The 23,647-nt window shown below is 39.8% G+C and overlaps 1 long non-coding RNA gene across 2 annotated transcripts in view; it reads right to left on the bottom strand.

Annotated features, from left to right (window-relative positions):
• Positions 1 to 23,647, bottom strand: part of LOC116463122 (uncharacterized) — a 61,236-nt gene that overhangs the window by 30,670 nt on the left and 6,919 nt on the right. For both annotated transcript variants that reach the window (XR_009211978.1, XR_004246574.2), the window contains exon 3: positions 20,108 to 20,730. This is a non-coding gene — a long non-coding RNA (uncharacterized LOC116463122). The remainder of the gene's footprint in view (positions 1 to 20,107; positions 20,731 to 23,647) is intronic.

Raw genomic sequence — 23,647 nt, 5'->3', positions numbered from 1 at the left:
GTAGCTCTCAGTATAATTGTTATTTTCACAGAACGGACTTTCCTAAACACTCTCTCAATGATCACGTTAGCTTAGCATCAGCCTCAGTCGGGGAATCTGTGCTTCTTGTCTCTGCAGTTCTGTGCTCTGTGGGTTTAGAGATTCTCATTCACAAACAGAAATGCTTCTACCAAGGAACACATCATTAGCCCCATTGATTTATAAGCCATGGCTGTTGTCTAGGCACCTAAGGCTTCATGTGCCAAAGGACCAGCAGGAAAGAAAAGGAGTGACTGCCTTGTTACAGAAAATGGACCTTGATCATTAGGAGAAGGTTGGCTGCTCTTATATAATGAGGACAGGAAAGAAGGTTTTTGGTACTTGGTGATCCACTTAAGCATCTCTCAGTAGTCCCTCATCTGGTTTTGAGGCTTAATGGGTGATTGCTGCAGTGGTGGCCTGAGTAAGGCATAGTGACCAGCAGCTCAGACCCCTCAGTGGTGCAGATCTGGGTCACACTACCAGGTAAGCCACAGAGACCAGCAAACATGCCAGCTGAAGGTGACGGGAATGTAAAATGGATAATAGAAGGATTTAAAGAGCTTCAGTGGCAACTCCAAGACCAGATGCAGCTCTTCCTTTCTATTAAATATTTTTGGGGCCGTAGTTTACCTTGTTAACCTTTTGCTTACAAATTTCTCCTAGGAAAAGAGACTTGATGGTATCCAAGGGGGCTGCTTGTGAAACTTGCATTTATAAGTGTATTCGAGGGGCATATATGATGGACAGCTGTGGATGCTATAATGTGCTTCCCTGATTCTCTTTTAGGAATGAAGAACTTATTTTCCATGTTTCTGAAAGTGCTGTGCACAGACAGCATCCCATTGTCAGCACTTTTTAGGAATTGACTTATCTGAAAAGAGTTGTCTCAACTAAAGTCATACCCCTTTCCTTGGGCACCTGCATTCAATGATTAGGCACTGCACATGTATAAAGGCCCAGCCCCATCTATCCACCTTGAGACAAGTCTGAAGGGCCATCCCAGGCTTGGAATTTTTCCCTCTGCATGATCCACAGGTGCTGTCCCAAGGACACTCTTAATACACTTTCTGCATGCAAATCACTGCTTCAGAGTCTGCCTCTAAGGACCCCAACCTGCAACAATCAGTTAGACTCACCCTGACTGGTTGTAGGGTTTCTGACATCATATGACAGAAACCCTACCACCAAGGAGGCACTTATATATCTCTAAGTAAGTGGTGCATTGCTCCCTTGGCGGCACCAAGAAACCAGGTTTCTTCCAGCTCTCTGCTCCCTCTCTATATGAGTGTGGCTTTCATATCCACAAGAGAAGACGATTGCTCCACTTCCAGGCATCACTTCCATGTTTCTAGGCAAGAAGGATGAAGAGTGAGCAGCAAAAGGCAAAGGAGCATGACTTTGAAATCTTTTAAAGAAGTCCTATCTGATGACTTAGGCTTATGCCAGAATGGGTCAGTTTGCTACCCTCAAGTCAGAGAAAGATTAAGCAGATATTTTCAGTGGTGTATATTATGACCCTGTACTACATTAGGGCTCTAATAGCTAAGAATAGGGCAGCAGGAGGTTACTGGACAAGCAGCTAGTGGTGTCATCCTCCTCTTGGAGCATAGAAACTCCTGAATGGCAGAGACCGTTCCTGCCTTCTTCACTACTCTATTTCCACAATGCTGGAACAGTGCCTGACCAAAAACAGTAAACAAGTACTTGATGAATGAATGATTGCAGAACTTTTACTTTGACTGAGATGTACTTTGTGTTACCACATCATGTTGAAAACATAATAATCAGAGGAATGTGTGGTTTGATTAGGGGAGAGGGGAGGAATATGAATACCCTAAACAGAAATTAAATTTTAAAGCTTCCTTGTGGAAAGGATCATAGAAATACTAAGTTATTTAATTGGTCCTTTGTCATTGTTTTCTTTTTGTTTTGTTTTGTTTTTTTGAGACAGAGTCTTGCTCTGTTGCCAGGCTGGAGTGCAGTGGCGCCATCTCAGCTCACTGCACCCTCCACCTCCCAGGTTTAAGTGATTCCCCTGCCTCAGCCTCCTGAGTAGCTGAGACTACAGGCACGCGCCACCAGACCCGGTTAATTTTTTGTATTTTAGTAGAGATGGGGTTTCACCATGTTGGACAGGACGGTCTCGATCCAAACTTGTGATCCGCCTGCCTTAGCCTCCCAAAGTGCTGGGATTACAGGCCTGAACCACCATGCCCAGCCTCCTTTGCCATTCTTAAATACAAAGCACAGCAAGATTTCAAATGAGAAACAGGCCAGTATACAAAACCTTCAGGCAACTTGAGAAATGCAGCCAGGGTTATTTGTCCTTACATCCTTAGCACTGACTTGAGAGGGATCCCATGAGTGTTTGTTGAGTGAATGTTGATAGGACAAGTAAGTGCATCAATGGGATACAAGTAATCTGGATATTGTCACATTCTTACTTAAAATAATCTCTCAAATCTTTGACAGAATGCACTTTAGTCATGTAAATTGTGGTATTAACATATCTATAGCCCTAAGAAAATAAAAAATGGAAACCAAGCTTGTTCAAACAACTTTGTACCAACAGAACATCATTAAATTTCAATAGGAGTGTATTTTTATAAAGAAGTGCCAAGAAAGATTTTTCCACAATCTTTTTTTTTTTTTTTTGAGACGGAGTTTCGCTCTTGTTGCCCAGGCTGGAGTGCAATGGCACGATCTCAGCACACTGCAACCTCTACCTCCTGGGTTCAAGCAATTCTCCCACCTCAGCCTCCCAAGTAGCTGAGATTACAGGTGCCTGCCACTACACTTGGCTAATTTTTTTTTGTATTTTAGTAGAGACAGGGTTTCACCATGTTGGTCAGGCTGGTCTCAAATTCCTGACCTCAGGTGATCCGCCCACCTCGGCCTCCCAAAGTGCTGGGATTATAGGCGTGAGCCACCATGCCCAGCCCACAATCTTTATATATTGTTCTGATGATATAGAAACAAGAGTTAATTAAAAGGGAAAAATGAGAACAGCTAGTTCGGACATCAGAGTCTTCTTTTTTTGCTAATAGGCTGTGTATAGTCTCACTGCTATAAAAAATTACCTGAGACTGGGTAATTTAATTTATAAAGAAAAGTGGTTTAATTGGCTCACGGTTCCACAGGCTGTACAGGAAGCATCGCTGGGGAGGCCTCAGGAAACGTTCAGTCATGATGGAAAGGGAAGCAGGTTCGTCTTACATGGCCAGAGCAGGAGGAAGAAGAGCAAAGCAGGAGGTGCTATGCACTTTTAAACAACCAGATCTCGTGAGAACTCACTCACTATCTCAAGAACAGCAAGGGGGAAATCCACCCCCATGATCCAATCACCACCCACCAGGCCTCTCCTCCAACACTGGATATTAAAATTTGACATGAGATTTGGGCGTGGACACAAATCCGAACCATATCAGGCTGTGACCTTGGTTGTGTGTTTACTTCTCTTCTCTTTCTCACCTGGAAAATCCCTGTGAAGGGATAAGAAGGCCTGTTTTTGGATAAGGAGGAAAAGAAAGAAAAGCTAAGCTAAAATTTTACTTTTGAAGATAGGCATCATTCAATAGCTGTTTATGGTGTTTTCAGTGCCTGCTGGGTCCAACGTGTGTACTTAGCTGAGGACAATACAAACACGACTTCATCAGAGCTTTTGCCTTTTGAAGCTTCATAGGAAGCTGAAGGAAAATGCCAGCTTCAGGGAAAATCCTGAAAAATCCCAGAAAACATTATGAGCATTCGCTTATAATGAACAAGAAGAGAGGAAGGACCTGCAATTTCAAATCACTCTGTCTCTTCTGTTCTCCTCTCCTCCTCTCTGTTGTCAGTTCTGCCATCCTGGCTCTGAGAGAACAATCCAGGAAGGTCAAGAGCAGGCCTCAGCAAGTTCATAGGGACAGAAAGTAGAATAGAGGTTACAGGTGGAGAAGGGAGGGGGAAATGGGGGGAGTTTTAGTTTAATGGGTGCAGTTCCTGTTTGGGATGACGAAAATCTTTTGGAAATGGATAGTAGAGATGGTTGCACAACATTGTGAATGCATGTAATATTACTGAATGGAATACTCAAAAATGGCTAAAATGGCACATTTTATGTTAGGTATACTTATAAAAGAGAAAGAATGAAAAAAAGAAAAAGATTTTTTTTAAAAAAGAGGGAGAAAGAGTGGATCTCAGGAATTTTCAGTTTATTTTATTTAATTTACTTTTACTTATTTTTTTGAGACAGTCTCACTCTGTCGCCCAGGCTGGAGTGCAGTGGTACAACCTCGGCTCACTGCAACCTCCACCTCCCAGGTTCAAGTGATTCTCCTGCCTCAGCCTCCTGAATAGCTGGGATTACAAGCATGCACCACCACGCCTGGCTAATTTTTGTATTTTTAGTAAAGACAGGGTTTCACCATGTTGGCTAGGCTGGTCTTGAACCCCTGGGCTCAAGCAATCCACCCACCTCAGCCTCCCAGAGTGCTGGGATTAAGGCATGAGCCACTGTGCCCGGCCAGGAATTTTCAGTTTAAATAGGTGCACCTGGTGATTCTAATGCAGTTTGTGCATAGACCACACTGAGAAATGCTATTGTTTAGACCCTAAGACAAGGACATTGGAGTTGTTTATGGTCTAGAAGTCTGGTCTGCCTCTCTTATTATAAATGTTTCCCAGACCATCAGTGACCTCACTGGGTCCCCAGTCCTTTTGAAGTTCTTCTCCTTGGTGTCTTATCAATCACTATCTTCCACTGTCTTCAAACATATTTCCCAGGTTAATCTTGTATATAGGACACATTAGAGCCACTATGTAAACTGTCACCTTACAAATTCATGACTCTAGATTTTGATGATTTTTTTCAACTTTACACATAAATACCTTGGAGAAGAAATTACCATTAACATCAGATGCCTTAGTACAAATCAAGTTATCATTGGAACTCTGGGATTTCCAACCAGAGAAGGAAATGAGACCCAAGGGTGAAGGGGAAGCTTGGCTATCTAACCCTTGACTCCCTACCCAACCAGTGGGCTACACTCATTGAAAATGTACACAGAACCAATTGTTCATGATGAAGCATAGTAAAGAGAAGAGGTTAGGAGCAGAAGGAAGCAGAATAACACAGACAAACAGCCCTGGATTGAATCACCAAAGCAGATTCAGATTTGCTCCAGTGTTTTCTGGGATCAAAACTCTCACTGCTGTGGCCTCAGAGACATTCATTCTGAGTAATCCAGGAAGTCTGTTGATTTCATTCTTGCTCCAGTGCTTCTGCTCTCCAGCTTCAGCTTTCCTGGAAAGCCACGCTCCTTCTTTTTCTCTTACAGTCCACATGGAATACGTATGTGGGGGAGGAGGGCCAAAAAATGTAACAACAACTCATGTATGGAGTTGTTTTTTACTTTACTTAGCCTATATCTGTTACAGTATTCCTCATAAGCTCCCAATCACTGGCTAGCAGTAAAAAAAATAGTGAAATGTCCAATCTGGTTTAAAGTTTAGTCCAGTTTGGTATTTTATGTTGACTCTCTATTAAATCAAACAGTTCTGCTTCTCAGATAGACTTCCCCTCCCCTGCCTTTCTCTGTAAGATAAAGCAAGGATATGAGCAGAGAAAGGGAACTCCGGGTCTTAAGCATGGTGTCCTCTAGTCATTGCCTCTGAGGCAGTGCCCTGTCCACTAGTTTGCTGGGCACCCAGCTGATCCCTGAAGCTGAGGTCTGTAGCTGTTGAATTCATGATCTGTCCCTTTGGCTCAGCCCTGCTCCCAGCACCACTCCCCTGGCTGACTCAGCCTCACCTTGGCTCCTGCTGGCTGCACCCTCAAGCCATTGCCAGGGTCTCCAGCCAGCCATCTGGACTGGCTGTCCGCTCCCAATCTTCATTGTGAGATCACTTTGCCCTTTTCCCGTGGACCTGTGGCTGCCCCTGCTGCAGCTCCATTCACCATCTGCATCATTCAGTTAAAACTGAGGTCTACCCTTCCTGATCATATTGCAATATTCCATAGTTAATTAAAATTATACATTATCTGAATTGTAGTTACCCACAAACTTTAACTCTATTTAAATGTACACTTTTCTATCAATATCTAGAGTTTTTCATGAGCCATATCCTCTTTCCTCACCCCCAAACTCTCAGACTCTAGGCCTGCTTTCCCTCTGTTACTCTCCTGATTCACCCTTCCTCAATAAGATTTCAGATCCTCTGGCCCATTCTGATTTGTGATACACCAGATTTACCAGATTTGTCCACAAATCAGTATTTTAAAGTCTACTTCACTGTTTAATTCACTCTACTGGCACCAGGGGGCACTTTCCTATTTGCTTGAGAATTTTCAGTAAAAGTAATGAGTAACATTTATTCACCAAATATTTATTGGTTACCTCCATGGGCTGAGGACTGGGGATGATGGGAATCAGCTCCTTACAAGATGGATATGGTCTTTGATTTCACACAGCTTATTTTCTCTCAATGGATAACTGACATTGGCCACCACTGCAATTATGACGTACATTTCTAGTATGCATCTAGGGCAGGCCCCCTCTCCTGCAGTCCTTCCCTGCTCCCTCTCCAGGTCTCCTTCCCTGCTCCCTCTCCTTAGCTCCCTCCCTCTGCTCTCCCTGTCTTCTTCCCTCTCACTGCCTTCTCCACTCCCTCTCCCATCTGTCTTCTTCCCATGCCCATCTTCTTCCCTGCCTGTCTCCCAATCTGCCTGTCTCCCCACTTTTTCTTCCTCACCACCTTCTTCTCCATTCCCTCTAAAAAAAGAAAAGAAGAAAAGTTCCTAGGGCAGACTTCTTTTAACTTGTTGTGAATGGGTATACAAGGATGAATTGGTTAAAGCTGTTTATATTTGGGTACTATAATAGGACACTTTTGGCTGTACATCATAGACTATTCAATTAGAGATAGCTTAAAGAACAGCAAATTAATTATTCATATTTTAAGAAGTCTGATAGTAGGGTCACACCAGTGTTGGTTGGTCAATTCAGTAGCAGAACAAGGTAGGGAGACCAACTGTTCTGGTTATTCCAGGGCTGAAAAATTTCCTGGGACAGAGGACTTTCAGTGCTAAAACTGGTACAGTCTCAGGTAAACTGGGATGGTTAGTAATCCTATCATATCACCAAGCCAGTCTTTGGCTTTGTCCTCCTGGAGCAGCTCCAAGTATTATATCTTCATGAAAAATCTTTTGAAAGTAGGACAGTGAGTACATTTCTGTCTTACGTCCCTTTATATGAGAAAGAAAAAAACATTTCCAGAAGACACCTGGCAGATTTCTCCTCTTATTCATTGGCCAGGGTTGTATCATAAAACCATACTTATAATGATAATTCTAAATGGATATTAATCATGATTGATTAGGATTAATTAATAGTCATCCCTTAAAACTGGGAAGAAACATATGCAACATACATCTTACAATATGTGAACACATTCTGATTCTGTTAGAAAGGAAGAAGCAGAGAGAAAGGCTTCCCTGTAGACAACCAATAGCACTATTTGCAAAACATTAGGATAGACTTTTGCTGCTGTTGTTGTTCATCGTGTAGGTTACATGTTTGTAAGATCTTCACAACCTAATCACTTTTAGTATTGCTCTTTAAAAATGTTTGAGTTTCTGCAATTATGTAGTTATACTTGTAAGTTCCTAGGTAGGATGACAAGGTCTGTGTTAAATTTCTTTCCTGTCTCCAAGAAGAAAACTAGTGAAAAACAATAACAACAACAACAACAAACTGGAGAAAACCATTAAAAACAACCATCGCAAGGTACTAGAAGATGACCAAAGGCGGACAACAAATTAAGGAAAATCTACTCATGAAAAACTGCTACTGCATGAAATAAGACCAAAAAGACTGTGTGCTTCTTACTTGAAAGGCTTCTCATCCTTTCTCTTCCACAGCTCAAGTGGTAAAGACCGTTATCCAGTAGTAGTTGAGCTGTTGTTAACAGGTGGTGAAAACCTGTTTTTTCCAGCTGGAGATGATAGACTCAGTTTGGGGTAGGAGCACAAAATTTGTAGCTTTATCAGACAGTATCAACTATTTCAATTCAAGGAAGATGGCAACCAGCTAGAAATTTAAATGTGAGATATTGGAAGTGAGAGCCATAGAAGGGCTGAAATAAAACTCTCCACAAATCTCTGGATGATTGCTAAGATACATATGGAGGAGAACCCAGAGAGCTCATTAAAAGTAAGGTCCAAAGGGGACTTTGTAATTGGCTGTGTCTTTGAAAGCACTCCTCAACTTACACAGAGCTTGAGTAACAAAGGATAGAAGCTTTATGGGCCCAAAATGTCTAGGTATAATCTCTGCCAAATAATTAGCAACTGCTAAGCTATGCAGGCACAGGAAGACTTATGGAATGAGGCTAAAAAAAGCAAACATAAATCTGAGCAAAGACATCAGAAGTTGTGTATCATGGTGTAGACATTTCTCAGCTTGAATAGAGGTAAGTTACTATAACAAACAAAAAACAACCCTCAGAAAAAAAAAATCAAATAAATATAGAATTGCTTCAGTGTATTATCTACCATGTCCAGTTTTCACTTTAAAAATTACTAGGCATTCAGAGAAACAGAACAAATATACAAGTTTAAAACACACACACACAGTCAATGGAAACTGACTCCAAGTAGGTCCAGATGTTAGATTTTAGTATAAAGAGACTTCAACATAATATGTTCAAAGAATTAATAGAAAATACACTAACAATGAGTCAAAATAAGAAGTCTCAATAGAAAAATAGAAGCTATGAAAAAGGCCACATGGAAATTCTGGAGCTGAAAAAGTAAAATAATTGAAATTAAAAATTCGCTAGATAAATTTACCTTCAGATTTGAGATGTCAGAAGGAAGAATCAGTGAATTTGAATATAGATTAATAGATTATCCAGTCAGTCCAAAAACAACCAACCAACAAACCAACCAAACAAAAAACCCAAATAGAAAAGGGATGGGAGAAAAATGAATAGCATCTCAGACATATGTCAGGCAACATCAAGTACTTCAACACGTGTATAAATGGGGTCCAAAGGAAAGGAAAGAAAAAAGAAAGTGGAAAAAATTTTGAAGAAACAGTGGATCCAAACTTTTTATATGTTGTGAAAATATTAACTTACACTTACACATCAAGATGCTCAAAAAACACCAAGTTGGCTAAGTACAAACAAAACCACACCCAAAAAATCATAGTCAAACTGCAAGACAAGGAGAAAATTTTGAAAGTGGCAAGAGAAAAATGACAGATCGCCTAAACAGTGAAACAATACAAGAAATGGCTGACTTTGCATCAGAAATAATGGAGGCCAGACAGCAATAGATTGATATATTAAAACTGCTGAAGGAGAAAAAAACGTCAGCCAAGAATTCTATAGCCACCAAACTCTTCAAATGTGAAGAGAAAATAAAGATATTTTCAGATAAACCAAAACTGACACAATTCATTGCTAGAACTGTACTACAGGAAATACTAATGAAATCTCTTTAGGCTGAAAGGAATCTGCATCAGATGATCTGTAACTTGAATCTCTGTTAAAAATACTTTTAAAATTTTAAAAATATATGTTTAATGCAAAAATTATGACACACTGTATATTTAGTTCTTTCTCAGTAATTGATATTAAAAATAGAAAATCAGTAGCGATATAGCAAACATGAACAATAATATCAGCCAATTTGACCTCATTGGCATATATTATAACATTCCACTTCCAAGCAGCAGAATATTCATTACTTTTAAGTGCACATTGAGCAATCACCAGGATAGACTATATGGAGGGCCATAAAATTAATTTCAATAAATGTAAAAGGATTAAAATTATAAAAAATATAATACCTGTCCACAATGGAATTAAATTGGATATTAACAACAGAAATATATCTGATAAATCCCCAAATATGTAGAACTTAACACACTTTTAAGTAACTCGTGTCAGAAATAAAAACAAAGTTTTTAAATTTTCTGAAACTGTATGAAAATAAAAATACAACATATGAAAATTGTTAAATGTAGCTAAAAGAATGCTGAAAGGAAAATTTATAACTTTATATGAGTATATTATAATAGAAGAAAGGTCTAAAAGCAATACAAGTTCTTACCTTAAAAAACTGGAAGAGAAGATCAATAAAACACAAAGTACGTAAGTGGAAGAACATTTTTAAAAGATCAGAGTGGAAACCAATAAATAGAAACTAATAAAATTTAAAAGTATAGAAAAATAAATGAAACTAAATGTTACTTCTTAGAAAAAATGAACAAAAATCATTAAACTTTGGCTAGCTTGATAAAAAAAATGTAGGACAGATACAAATTACTAATATCAGTAATGAAAAAAGGGGCATTACTATATATCCCACAAAAATTAAAATGATACTAAGGAAATACCATGAACAACTTTATATCAGTATTTTTGACAACTTAGAGGTAATATAAAAATTATTAGAGCCGGGCGTGTTGGCTCACGCCTGTAATCCCAGCACTTTGGGAGGCCGAGGCAGGTGGATCATGAGGTCAGGAGATCGAGAACATCCTGGCTAAAACGGTGAAACTCCATCTCTACTAAAAATACAAAAAATTAGCTGGGCGTGATGGCGGGCGCCTGTAGTCCCAGCTACTTGGGAGGCTGAGGCAGGAGAATGGTGTGAACCCAGGAGGCGGAGCTTGCGGTGAGCCGAGATCGCGCCACTGCACTCCAGCTTGGGCGACAGAGTGAGACTCCGTTTCAAAAAAAAAAAAAAATTATTAGAAAGGCACCAATTACCAGAACTGACTCAAGAATAAATAGAAATCCTGAAAAAATCTCTATATGTACTAAAGGAATTAAATTACCAATCAAAAATTTTTCCACAAAGAAAAGTTGTGGCACAGATGAATTAACTGTTAAACCAAACACCTAAGAAATAAATAATACCAATCCTACAAAAAAAAAATTTCCAAAAAATAGAGAATGAAGAAAACTTAGCTCATTCCATGAGGCTAAGATTTCCCTCAATATAAAGATGAAAAAATATATCACAGAGAAGAAAAACTACAGAGCAATATACTTAATAAATATAGATGCAAAAGTCCTTAACAAAATATGAATAAATTGAAACCTGCAACATACAAAAGGAATAATAGATCATGGATAACTAGGGTTTATCACAGAAATGCAAGGTAGGGTTAACATTTAAAAATCATTTAATGCACTATACCATGTTAATAGAATAATTAGGAAAAATCTTAATAAACAGAGAGAAGATATTTAACAAATTCCAATGCCAACTTATGATTTTTTAAAACTTTCAACAAAGTAAGAATAGATGGGAACTATCTTAGTCTGTTTGTGTTGTTATAAAGAAATACCTGAGATTGGGTGATTTATACAAAAAAGAGGTTTACTTGGCTCTCAGTTCTGTAGGCTGTACAAGAAACATGGAACCAGCATCTGCTTCTGGTGAGGGCTTCAGGCTGCTTCCACTCATGGTGGAAGGGAAAGGGAAGCCAGCATGTGCAGAAATTATATGGTGAGAGAAGAAGCAAGAGAGAGAAAGGGTGGAGGTGCCAGGCTCTTTTTAACAATCAGCTTTCATGGGAACTAACAGAGCAAGAATTCAGTCATTACTGTGATGATGGCACCAAGCCACTGATGAGGGATCTGCCCTCATGATCCAAACACCTCCCATTATGCCCCAACTCCAACATTAGGAATCAAATTTCAACATGAGATTTGAAGGAGTCAAACAAGCCAAACTATAGTGGATACTTTCTCCATCTATTAAAGGTCATCAACAAAGGAACTACAGCTACCATTACACTTAATGGTGAAAGACTGAATACCTTCTACCAAGGGTCAAGAACAAAACAAGGATATTCACCCTTACCACTTCTGTTCAACATTATACTGAAGATTCTAGCCAGCAAAATAAGACTATTAAAAGAAACATATGGCATGCATACAGATTGGGCAAGAAAAAGTAAAACTTAATTTACAAAAAATCACGATCATGTATTAGCATACCATAGAGAATTTACAAAACACTACTAGAACTCATAAGTGAATTTAGGTGGCCCATCCTCTAATAACAATCTAAAACTTGAATTTTTAAAAATGCCATGTATAATCACATTTAAAATACTTAGAAATAAATTTAGGAAAAGATTTTGGAGTCTATGTGCTGAAAACACAAAATATTGCTAAGAAAAATTAAGGATAACCTAAATGAATGGAGATATACCATGTTCATAGACAAAGGCTCAATATTGTTAAGAAGGCAGTTCTCTTCAAATTGATCTATAGATTCAATGCAATTCCTATCAGAATACCAGCAGATATTTTCTTGTATAAGGAAATTGGCAAGCTGATTCTAAAATTTGTATAAAATGCAAAGGACCTAAAGTAGTCAAAACAATTTTTGAAAAGAAGCAAAGAATTGGAAAACATACAATACTTATTTTTAAGACATATTATAAAAATTAGCAATCAATACTGCATAGTATTGGTATAGGGATATACATGTAGGTCAATGAAATTGAGAGTCCAGAAAGCCCACACATATATGATTGATTTGTCAATGTAATTCAATGGGAGAAAGGATAGCTTTTTTGTTTTCTTTTCCCTCAATAAGGGGAATGAGAATAATGAACATATTTTGAGGGAAAATGAATACTCCTTTTTTATGCCATAGACACAAATTAACCCAAATGGATGATGGACATATACAACCAGGCTAAAGCTATAAAACTTAGAAAGAAAACAAAAACCTTTATGACTTTGAAGTAAGCCAAAAATTTTAGATAGGACATAAAAGGCATGAAATGCAAAAGAAAAATGTTATAAACTGGACCAGCATCAAATTTTTAAAATATATGCATTTCATTTTAAAGAAAATAAAAAGACAAGCCATAGACTAGGAAAATGTATTCATAAAACATATATTTGAAAAGGAATATAAAAAAAAACTCTTACAACTCAATAAAAAGACTAGCAACTCAATTTTAAAATGCCAAAAGATTTAGAGGGATATTTCACAATAGAAGATATATAAGAGGCAAAACCAAACATATAAAAAATGTTCAACATCATTGGATATCAAGCAAATGCAAATTTAAACCATGGTCAAGTATCTTTACATAGCCACTCTAATTGCTCCAATAAAAAAAGAAAGAACTGTATAGTGGTTTCTCAAAAGGTTATGCATAGAATTTCCATATGACCCAGCAATTCTATTCCTAGAAATACACCCAAAAGAATTGAAAACCTGGACTCAAATATGTACATCAATGCTCATAGTAGCATTATTTACAATAGCCAAAAGATGAAAACAACCCAAATTTCCATCATTAGATGACTGGATCAGTAAAAGGTAATCCAATAGCCATACAATGGAGTATTATTCAGCCTTAAAAAGAATGAAATTTTGAGACATGCTACAACAAAGATGAATGTTGACAACATTTTGCTAAGTGAAATAAGCCAGACATGAAAGAATAAATATTGTATGATCCCAATACAGGATTTATATGAGGTAAAAATAGGCAAATTCAGAGATAGAAAGTAATGGTTGCTAGGAGCAGAGGGCAGGGGTGAATGGAGAGCTAGTTTTGCATGGGTATAGAGTTTCCATTTGGAAAGAAGAAAAAGTTCTGGAAATGAATAGTGGCGGTAGTTGCACAGCATTGTGGATGTATATAATGCCACTGAATTGTATACTTAAAAATGGTTAAAATGATAAATTTCATGGTAGGTGTATTTTCCACAATAAAAACATAAGTACAAAAATAAATGAATGAGTTGCTAACACATGCAAGACATGAATAGATCTCAAAAATGTCATGTGAGTGAAAGGAGCAAGGCAAGAGAGTACACTGTATGGCTCCATTTGCATGTCTAGGAAAGCAAAGTTTAGTGACAGAAAGCAAATCAGTGGTTCCCTGGTGCTGGGGGTGGGAGTGGCAGCAGGGATTAATTACATTTTGGAATGATGGATTGGTCTAAAGCATAGTGTAAGGATGAGTTGCATGGCAGTATACATTTTCTAAATCTTACTGAAATGCATAATTAAAATAGGTGAATATTATGGTATATAAATTATATTTCAATTAAACATTTTTCTGGGCTTTCTACCTATTCGGTAAGCACTCCAAAGTAGCATTGACTGAGCCCATTTTCAAACTATATGACTTTCTCAAAATATTTTGTGGTTCTAAATAATATAATTGGGATAGGATCTCCTATTATGAGCAACATTGTGAGAGCTGGAATGTAATTATCCACTTCCTGAAGAATAAATTCCAATGGGAGGGAAACTTTACATTTGAGCATATCTTTCAGTTTCTACTATCTAGTATTTCTAGAGAAGGTAATTTGGTAGTGAGATTTTTAGGTTTGTCTCTTCATTTTTGCAAATAATGAAGAAGAAATATTCTACTTAAATAATGCTTCATCTTAAGGGAGTGCTTTAAATTTCCAGACAGAAAAAAATTCCCTCAAATTCCTGTTTAATGAGAAATTTCATTTCCCCAGCAGCTAACAGGACAAAATTATAAGATGAAGGTTCACATTTAGGTTAATTTGTGAAATTAGATTTATTTTCACAATAAATAAAAGCATGTTATACTTGCCACTCTCCTACTAATTGTTCCTATCTTCTCAGACTTTGCTTCACCATCAAAACACACGTATTTTCGCTCACATTTCATTGGTACCCTAAGTAGACTGTTAAGCTGATTTTAGAAACTAAGCCATGTTAATATGTTTGTTCCTGACAAAACAGTTCTTTTGTTTGTTTGTTTTTTTAATTGAGACGGATTCTTGCTCTGTTGCCCAGGCTGGAGTGCAGTGGTGTGATTTCGGCTCACTGCAACCTCTGCCTCCTATGTTCAAGCAATTCTTCCACCTCAGGCTCCCGAGTAGCTGGGATTACAGGCGCGTGCCACCGTGCCTGGCTAATTTTTGTATTTTCAGTAGAGATGGAATTTCGCTATGTTGGCCAGGCTGCTCTCGAACTCCTAACCTCAAGTGATCCACCCAATTTTAACTAGCCTCCTGGAAGAATTTAGAGGGGATATTTCAGTGGGGGAAGTTTCAAGTAGATCTGTGATGCAGACCTTTCTGAGGAGGCGGCTTTTTTGACAGCCCTCATCAAATAAATAAAGAGGACATGGGGGCCTTCCAGTAAGGCAGGACCTGAGAGAATTTTAGTTATAGCCTTGACATCACCAGCAATGACAGTTATATGGGGCTGTTCCTCTTTTGAGAAATCTAATATCCATGAGCTATTGTAATTGACTTCTTCAATTGTAGCAGGACTACACTGCAAAGTATTCCTAAGGTTATCTTTTCTCCTGTATCTCTCTTATTTCCTTCCTCACTCACACCCTGCAAAGGGAACTCCCAGCCAGCCCACAATGAAGCAGAAACCAAGTCTCAAAGAGACTGCTGACCCAATTGTGAACCAAAAGATGAGGATTTATGCTTTCTAGCCAATCCCCATGCATCGTCTCCCCTCCATGATGCACCACATGTACCTGAGAGGAAATGATATGGAGCCAGGGAAGGAAAAGAGAAGGTGATGAGGCACAAGTGGGGAGCCAAGGAAGCTGTGGAGGGCCTGGATTTCTTAGTAAGGAAAGTAACCTTTTCACATTCAGCTGTACCTCTGGTCTTTTGGTCCCAGCCAGACTTATTATGAAGCCACCAAAGCCTAAGTTTTAGGGCCCCTCCCCAGCACAGGCCAGTGCAAGGTCTGGAAGGGGCTCCAGCTAAGTACAGTTGATGCTTTAAGAATGCAGTGGTTAGGGGTGCCAACCCCCTGCACAGCCGAAAATGCACCATAACTTTGAGTCCCCCAAAACTTTACTACTAATAGCCTATTATTCCCAGAAGCATTACTGATAGCCTAAGCAGTTGATGAACATGTATTTTGTATATGTATTATAAACTGTAGTCTTGCAATAAAATAAGCTAGAGAAAAGAAAACATTATTAAGTGATGTGGTTTGGCTCTGTGTCCCCACCCAAATCTCATCTTGTAGCTCCCATAATTCCCACATGTTGTGGGAGGGACCTGGTGGGAGATGATTGAATCATGGGGGTGGGTCTTTCCCATGCTGTTCTCATGATAGTGAATGGGTCTCACAAGATCTGATGGATTTAAAAAACAGGAGTTTCTCTGCACAAGCTTTTTTTTTTTTTTTTTTGCCTGCCGGCATCCACGTAAGATGTGACTTGCTCCTCCTTGCCTTCTGCCATGATTGTGAGGCTTCCCCAGCCTCACATGTGGGACTGTAATTCCAATTAAACCTTTCTTTTGTAAATTGCCCAGTCTCTGGTATATCTTTATCAGCAGTGTGAAAACGGACTAATACATTAAGAAAATCATAGGGAAAAGAAAATCTGTTTACTATTCATTAAGTGGAAGTGGATCTTCATAAAGGTCTTCATCCTTACCGTCTTCATGTTAAGTAGGCTGAAGAGGAGGAAGAAGAGGGGTTGATCTTGCTCTCTCAAGGGCTGACAGCGGTGGAAGAAAATCTGCATATAAAATCTGCAGAGTTCAAACCTGTGTTGTTCAAGGATGAACTGTATTCACCTGGTCAGATAATTTTTTGTGGCAAGTACATTCTCAGAGTGACTTTTAGACCATTCTACATGTCTTGATACAGACCAAGCAAATGTTTTAAAATTCATAATGATTAAAAATCAAAAGAGAAAAGACAGTCCTATTTAAAGAGAAAAAACAGGCAAAGGACATAGACTGAGACACTTCAATAGATGCTCTTAGATATTTAACAGTGATGATGAAGAGTGGTGTCCCTTTCCACTCTGCCATCCCTCCTATCACACCTCCCTTGCAGGAAGGTGGTGTTGGAGGGGCTGTGGGCATTGTAGGGATGCCACTAAGGGAAAGTTTAGTTGGGAATGCATTTATATTGGGTTTAGTGGGGATATAGGGTTCACAACCACCTGTGAGTAGAGTCATGTAATCGCCAGTCATAATGGCTGCAGGATTCCTCCTGCTGCCTGCACACTGGCTCCACTCCTCTCATGTAGTGACACAAAGTTGCGGGGCTGGGGGACTTACGCCCACAAGACCTTGTGCCACGTAGCCTATGCTAGCTACAGGCCTCTGCCAGCAACAGGTAGTGGAGAAGAAACAAGGTTAAAAACGTAGGGAAGCAATTGCTTCAGTGAAGCCTTTGTTCTCAGTGATGCCCAGGCAAAACAGAAGTTCTCTCCTGTCACGAATATTCTCAAGGATGTAATGTACAGAAAATCACCCTGTGGATTTTTTCTTTTATAATGGGAATCATGCAAAATAGAATTGATCAAAATTCCTGCAGTAGGACAGCAGAAACCTATAGCTATACTACAAAAAGCCAGGAGGTCAAGACCAGCCTGGCCAACATGGTGAAACCACATCTCTACTAAAAAAAAAAAATTAGCTGGGCATGGTGGCAGATGCCTGTAATCCCAACTACCAGGAGGCTGAGGCAGGAGAATCACTTGAACCTGGGAGGTGGAGGCTGCAGTGAGCCAAGATCACACCATTTTACTCCAGCCTGGGCAACAAGAGCGAAACTTCATCTCCAAAGAAAAAAAAAGCAAGCACATGTGTGTGTGAAATTGAAATCACATGATTTTTGCATCCCAGATATCTAGAGTCAAACATTTTTTCAGTTTCCATTCCCCATGCTAGAGGAAGGACTGAATTATCTATTTCCAGAATTTAAAAAATTATTACAAAATTGTTGTCATGTGAAGGGGTGGATCAAAGGGTATGCAACCAACACATAATAATATAATAATGGGTTGGTTGTACACTCTTTGATCACCTTATATCATCTTTTATATGTATATTATATAAGAAAAATATATAATAAAAGCATTTCAAGCAGTTAATAAAAATGTACATTTTCTGGATTTGTTATGTTGATATATATCAACATTATAAATTCATAATTTGTTAGAATTAATTTTGTCATTCTAAATCAATATTGTCTCACACCTAATTCTGTATTCATAATTTTGTCTTCTCATCTTTAATAGGGCTTCCCCTCAATTGTATTACTTTCAGGCCTATGAAATCTGGATTATTGTTCCCCTATTTCCTTATTTCTTTTCTTACCCAGTTTAGATTTCAGGGACTGTATGAGTTCATTTTCACACTGCTGATAAAGACATACCCAAGACTGGGCAATTTACAAAAGAAAGAGGTTTAATGGACTTACAGTTCCACGTGGCTGGGGAAGCCTCACAATCATGGCAGAAGGGAAGGAGGGGCAAGTCACATCTTACATAGATGACAGCAGGCACAGAGAGAGCTTGCACAGAGAGAGCTTGTGCAGAGAAACTCCCCCTTATAAAGCCATCAGATCTCATGAGACTTATTCACTATCATGAGAATAGCACAGGAAAGACTGGCCCCCATGATTCAATTACCTCCCACTGGGTCCCTCCCACAACATGTGGGAATTGTGGAAGATGCAATTCAAGATGAGATTTGGGTGGGGACACAGCCAAACCGTATCAGGGACCAACATCACACTGCTCTTTTGCAAGCATCCCTAACACTATTGGCATGTTCTCCATTTCCCTAATAAAACTCCAGCCATGTCTAATCACAACTAAACACCTACTCAGCACCTACACACAAGTCACCAAACTGAGCCACCAGAAAACACAGCACTGGTGCTGATTTGACTCACTTGAAATTCAGAACCACCAAGTTTAAATGAGCTCGAACTGTTCAGCAATCCTATGCACTTTCATTGTATGTCTCTCACTCTGAAATAATCATGCCACTATGGGTTCTCTTTATTCAAACCTCCTACCTCTCTTCTTGCCCAAATCTTCAATCTCAGTTGCTGCACATTTCATTGATTAAATGGATGCCGCCCCATGAAATGTTCTGTATTTTCTCACCAATAAATTTTCTGGTACATCTTGCCTTCTTCGATGAATGAAGTGTCTTTGCTTGCATTAAAGACTAAACCCTCTACTTAATTGTGGCTTCATACTTTTCCTGTAAATTTCACCTGTCTTTCTGGCACCACAAATGCATCCCCTTCTACTGGATCATCCCAATTACCACATTAAATCTGGTATTTCCTATCTTTAAAAGAGAAAGAGGAAAAGGAGACACAGAGAGAGACTTCCTAAATCCCTATAAGCTTCCCAGCTGCTGCCCATTTCTCTGCACCCCTATATAGTAGATCATCCCAAAGATGTTTCTGTAGCCATTCTATAGCCATCTCCAACACACACACACACATACACACACATCCTCTCCCAAATCAGACTACTTCTCACCACCTTCACCGCTGTTATTCAAGCCCAAACCACCATCATCTCTGGCCTGGATAACTTGAATTAACCAACTGATTTCATCCTTACCCTCACATTCAATACAGCAGCAGGATCAGTATTTTAAAATGCAAAATCTGGCTAAACCCCCTATGATGACTTCAATGGCTTCCCATCACACCTACAAAAAAATTGAAACCCCTTTTCCTAGTTTTCAAAGACTCTGATGATCTGGCATCTTTTTTTCTCTCCAATTTAATCTCCTTCATGCGCTTTGATCACCTCATGTGCTGTGCTCTATAGCACATCCGATTTATTTCTATTCCTTAAGCAAGTGAATGCCTGCCTCGGGGACTCTGCAGTTTCTGTTCCCTCTTCCTGGTGTACTCTTCCCCAGGATTTCCATATAGCTTTCCCTTTAATTTCTATTTATTCAATTTATCTCAAAAGTACCCTTCTCTGAAATTCCTCCCCTGAGCACTGTTTCTAAAGTAGCACTTCCTCTCCATGATCTCAGCTTTATTTTCTTCTTAGCACAGGTCACTACCTGGCCTTCACATTGACCTGTTTATGCGTTATCTGTTTATGTGTTTACTTTTTGTCTCCTCCACTAGAACACATGTGCCATGAGAACAAGGGCATTATCTCTGTTGTTTTCTGCTATATCTCGCGGCCTAGGACAGTGCATGACACAGCGTGAAAACTCAATAAATATGTGGAATGAATGAAAGAGTGAATGAATGGATTAGCTCTTCAGTCTACTCCTATCCCAGTCATACCCCTGAAATTGTCAAACTCACCAATCGGCTCCAGGGTGTTTCCTCTGTCATCTTTTTTCTTTTCTTTTCTTCTCTTTTCTTTCTTTTTCTTTTCTTTTTCTTTCTTTCTTTTTTTTTTTTTTTTTTGAGACAGAGTCTTGCTCTGTCATCCAGGCCAGAGTGCAATGGTGTGATCTTGGCTCACTGCAACCTCCGCCTCCTGGGTTCAAGCGATTCTCCTGCCTCAGCCTCCCAAGTAGCTGGGATTACAGGCATGCACCACCACGCCTGGCTAATTTTTGTATTTTTAGTAGAGATGGGGTTTTGCCATGTTGGCCAGGCTGGTCTCCAACTCCTGACCTCAGGTGATCTGCTCACCTTGGCCTCCCAAAGTGTCTGTCATCTTTCTTGATATGTGAATTATTTATGGTGTGGTCTATGATGCTAAAATAGAGACCCCAAAATACAGTGATTGTAGAGAGAATTTAATTTATTTCTTTCACAAGGGAGTCCAAATGGCAGTAGGCAATCCACAGCAGATGGAAGGCTCTGCATAAGAGCATTCAGTTTCCCAGGTTCCTTTCACCAGTTTCTCTGATATTCCTTGGAGTACCGTCCTCATGCACATGATTGAAGCTGAGCCCCTTCCATGTCCACATTCCAGCCTATGGAAAAGCAGGAAAAGAGAAAGGGGGCGTGCACACCCAATATTGTAAGGCCAAGTATAGCAGATTGCATAAGCTCCTTTTTCTCACACCCCACTGACTCGAGCTCAGCCTCATGGCCACACCTAGCTGCAAAAGAGACTGGGAAATGTAGTCTCCACGTAAGAGACTGGGGAATGTAGTCTCCATGTAAGTGGCTTTGTGTCCAGCTACAGCTCAGTGGTTTCTATTACTAAAAGAAAAATGGAGAAAATGGGTACAGAGGACAAGTAGGAGTCTCTGCCACAACACCTTAGGAGCATTTGTTACAGAGGATCGTTCTCTCCTTCATGGAATACTTTTGTTCTTTTGGCTTCAGTGACACCACACTCTCCTGGTTTTCCTCCAGGCCCTCTGCCTACTCACTCCATCTCTGTTGCTGGGTGAACTTATTCTGTTTGACCTCTGCATGTTGGACTTCCTGAAGGCTTTGTCCTGTGCCATCTTTTATTCCTTCCATCTACATGCTTCTCTAGGTAATTTTATTCAATTATGTGATTTTATATACCATATTGATAGAAATAACTTCTGAATTTATGTCTTTAGCCATGTCCTTTCCCTGGAGCTCCAAATTCATATATCCAGTTGCCGACTTAACATAGCTGATCATAACTCTTGGTTACTTTGGCCACCCATGCCCCTCTCCCAAGCCTGCTCCTGCTTCAGTTTTCTGCATTTCAAGAAACAGAGAAATAGCTTCAGCATCATTCCAGGTGCTCTGACAAAAACCTTAGGTATCATTCTTAGCTTAGTTCTTCTCTCACCTCCCCTCATCCAGTTCGTTCACAAGTTTATATCCTCAACCTCCAAAAAAACACATCCTGAGTTTAACTTTTTTTCTGTCTTCCCCATTACCAGCCTGGGCCCAGCCAGCCTCACCATTTTACTGGATGACTCATCTTCCTACTGCCACTTTCACTGCCAACAAGCCAACCTTACACAACACCCTAAGTGATGAATTAAAAACATAAATCAGCTCATGTTGATCATTGAACCCTTTCCCATCTCACCTTGAATAAAACCCAAACTCTCCACCCTGGTCTACAAAGCCCTACAGGGACTGGCACCACCCACCTCTCCAGCCTCATCTCATGTCACCTGTTTTCTCAATGACCCACTCCCATCACGGTGGCACATACCAAGTCTATTTCCATTTTAGGGAAGATATGAGGCAGAAAGACCTTAAATGGATGTTTTCTCTGCATGAAATGCTTGTGCCCCAGATCTTCCCCAGGAAGCTCCTTCTCATCCTTTAGGTCACATTGCAAAGGTCCACTCCTTAGAGAAGTTGTCCCTGTCCACGCAGTCTGAGGTAGACTGATCCTTTCAACCCATCACTCTTAGTCGCATCACCCTGTCTTATTCTCTCAATAACAATGAACACTACCTAGCATAATATATTTGTTTATTCGCTGTCCATCTCCCCTCACAGTGGAAGTGAATTTCATGGGAGCAGGGCTTGTCTTGGGCCCCAGTGCAAATCCAGGGCCAGTCACACGTTGGGCCCTCAGTAAGGATCTGCTGAATGAATGTCTGAATACAGCTCCAATTCTGGAACCTCTTTAGCATCCCAGGAGTATTTTAGAGACCATGACAGTGTGAATAAAAATTCTATATTTCTAACGTCTTTTAAAGACTTTTTCCAAACTGCTTTAGTACCATAAAATCTGCTTTTCTCTTCTGACATAAGGGCAAAAAATTAGATTCTCCTTTAGTAAATGCACTCAGGCATATTCAGGAGAGACCACAGCCTGTAGTGCTCAGGTTCTTAATCTGAGTCCATGGACCCCTAGAAGGTCCATGGATGTGCTGAAATTATATACAGAAGATACATTCATTTTTCTGGGAGGTAGGTTTATAGGTTGGTTGGACACTCAGAGGGGGTCAGTGGCCCAAATGAAATCCATTTTATTGTGGAAAAAGTATTAGAGGCCAGGCACAGTGCTTCACGCCTGTAATCTCAACACTTGGGGAGGCTGAGGTGGGTGGATCACTGAGGTCAGGAGTTTGAGACCAGTCTGGCCAACATGGTGAAACCCCATCTCTACTAAAAATAAATAAATAAATATATATATATATATAGCTGGGCATGGTGGCAGGTGCCTGTAATCCCAGCTACTCAGGGAGCTGAGGGAGGAGAATCACTTGAACCTGGGAGATGGAGGTTGCAGTGACCCAAGATCACGCCACTGCACTCCAGGCTGAGTGACAAAGTGAGACTCCATCTCAAAAAAAAAAAAGGTTTAAAGATGGACTTGCAAGACCTCTATTTGAGTTCTGGTGATGTCAGTCACAAATAATGCAAATTTGTGCAGATTATGTAATTTATTTAGATTCTAGTTTTCTTATCTTTAAAAATAATCTGACTTATATGTATTCTGACTTACATGTACCCACACTTAAAATATATTTAAGCCCATCACAGGATGCCATGTGCTTTACTGTATCTCACAGGTAATGACAATGAGGCTCAGAGTCCACTCAGGCTACTTGCCCCAAATCACATTTGTCCCCATATAAGTTCTGGATCAAGACCCATGCTTCTCCATGCTTCAAATTGCCTGCTCTTTATTTTATTTATTTATTTATTTAGACACAGTCTTGCTCTGTCACCCAGACTGCAGTGGTGCGATCTTGGTTCACTGCAACCTTCACCTCCTAGGTTCAAGCAATTCTTCTGCCTCAGCCTCCCAAGTAGCTGGGATTACAGATGCCCGCCACTACGCCCAGCTAATTTTTGTATTTTTAGTAGACACAGGATTTCACCATGTTGGCCAGGCTGATCTCGAACTCCTGACCTCACGTGATCCACCCGCCTCCACCTCCCACAGTGCTGGGATTCCAGGCGTGAGCCACCGTGTCCAGCCTGCTCTTTAAA

This window comes from Hylobates moloch, unplaced genomic scaffold (genome assembly GCF_009828535.3).
Source record: "Hylobates moloch isolate HMO894 unplaced genomic scaffold, HMol_V3 SCAFFOLD_26, whole genome shotgun sequence".
In the NCBI taxonomy this organism is placed as follows: domain Eukaryota; kingdom Metazoa; phylum Chordata; class Mammalia; order Primates; family Hylobatidae; genus Hylobates; species Hylobates moloch.
Note: the sequence above shows the minus strand (reverse complement) of the source record. Positions and strands in the feature narration are given on the sequence as shown.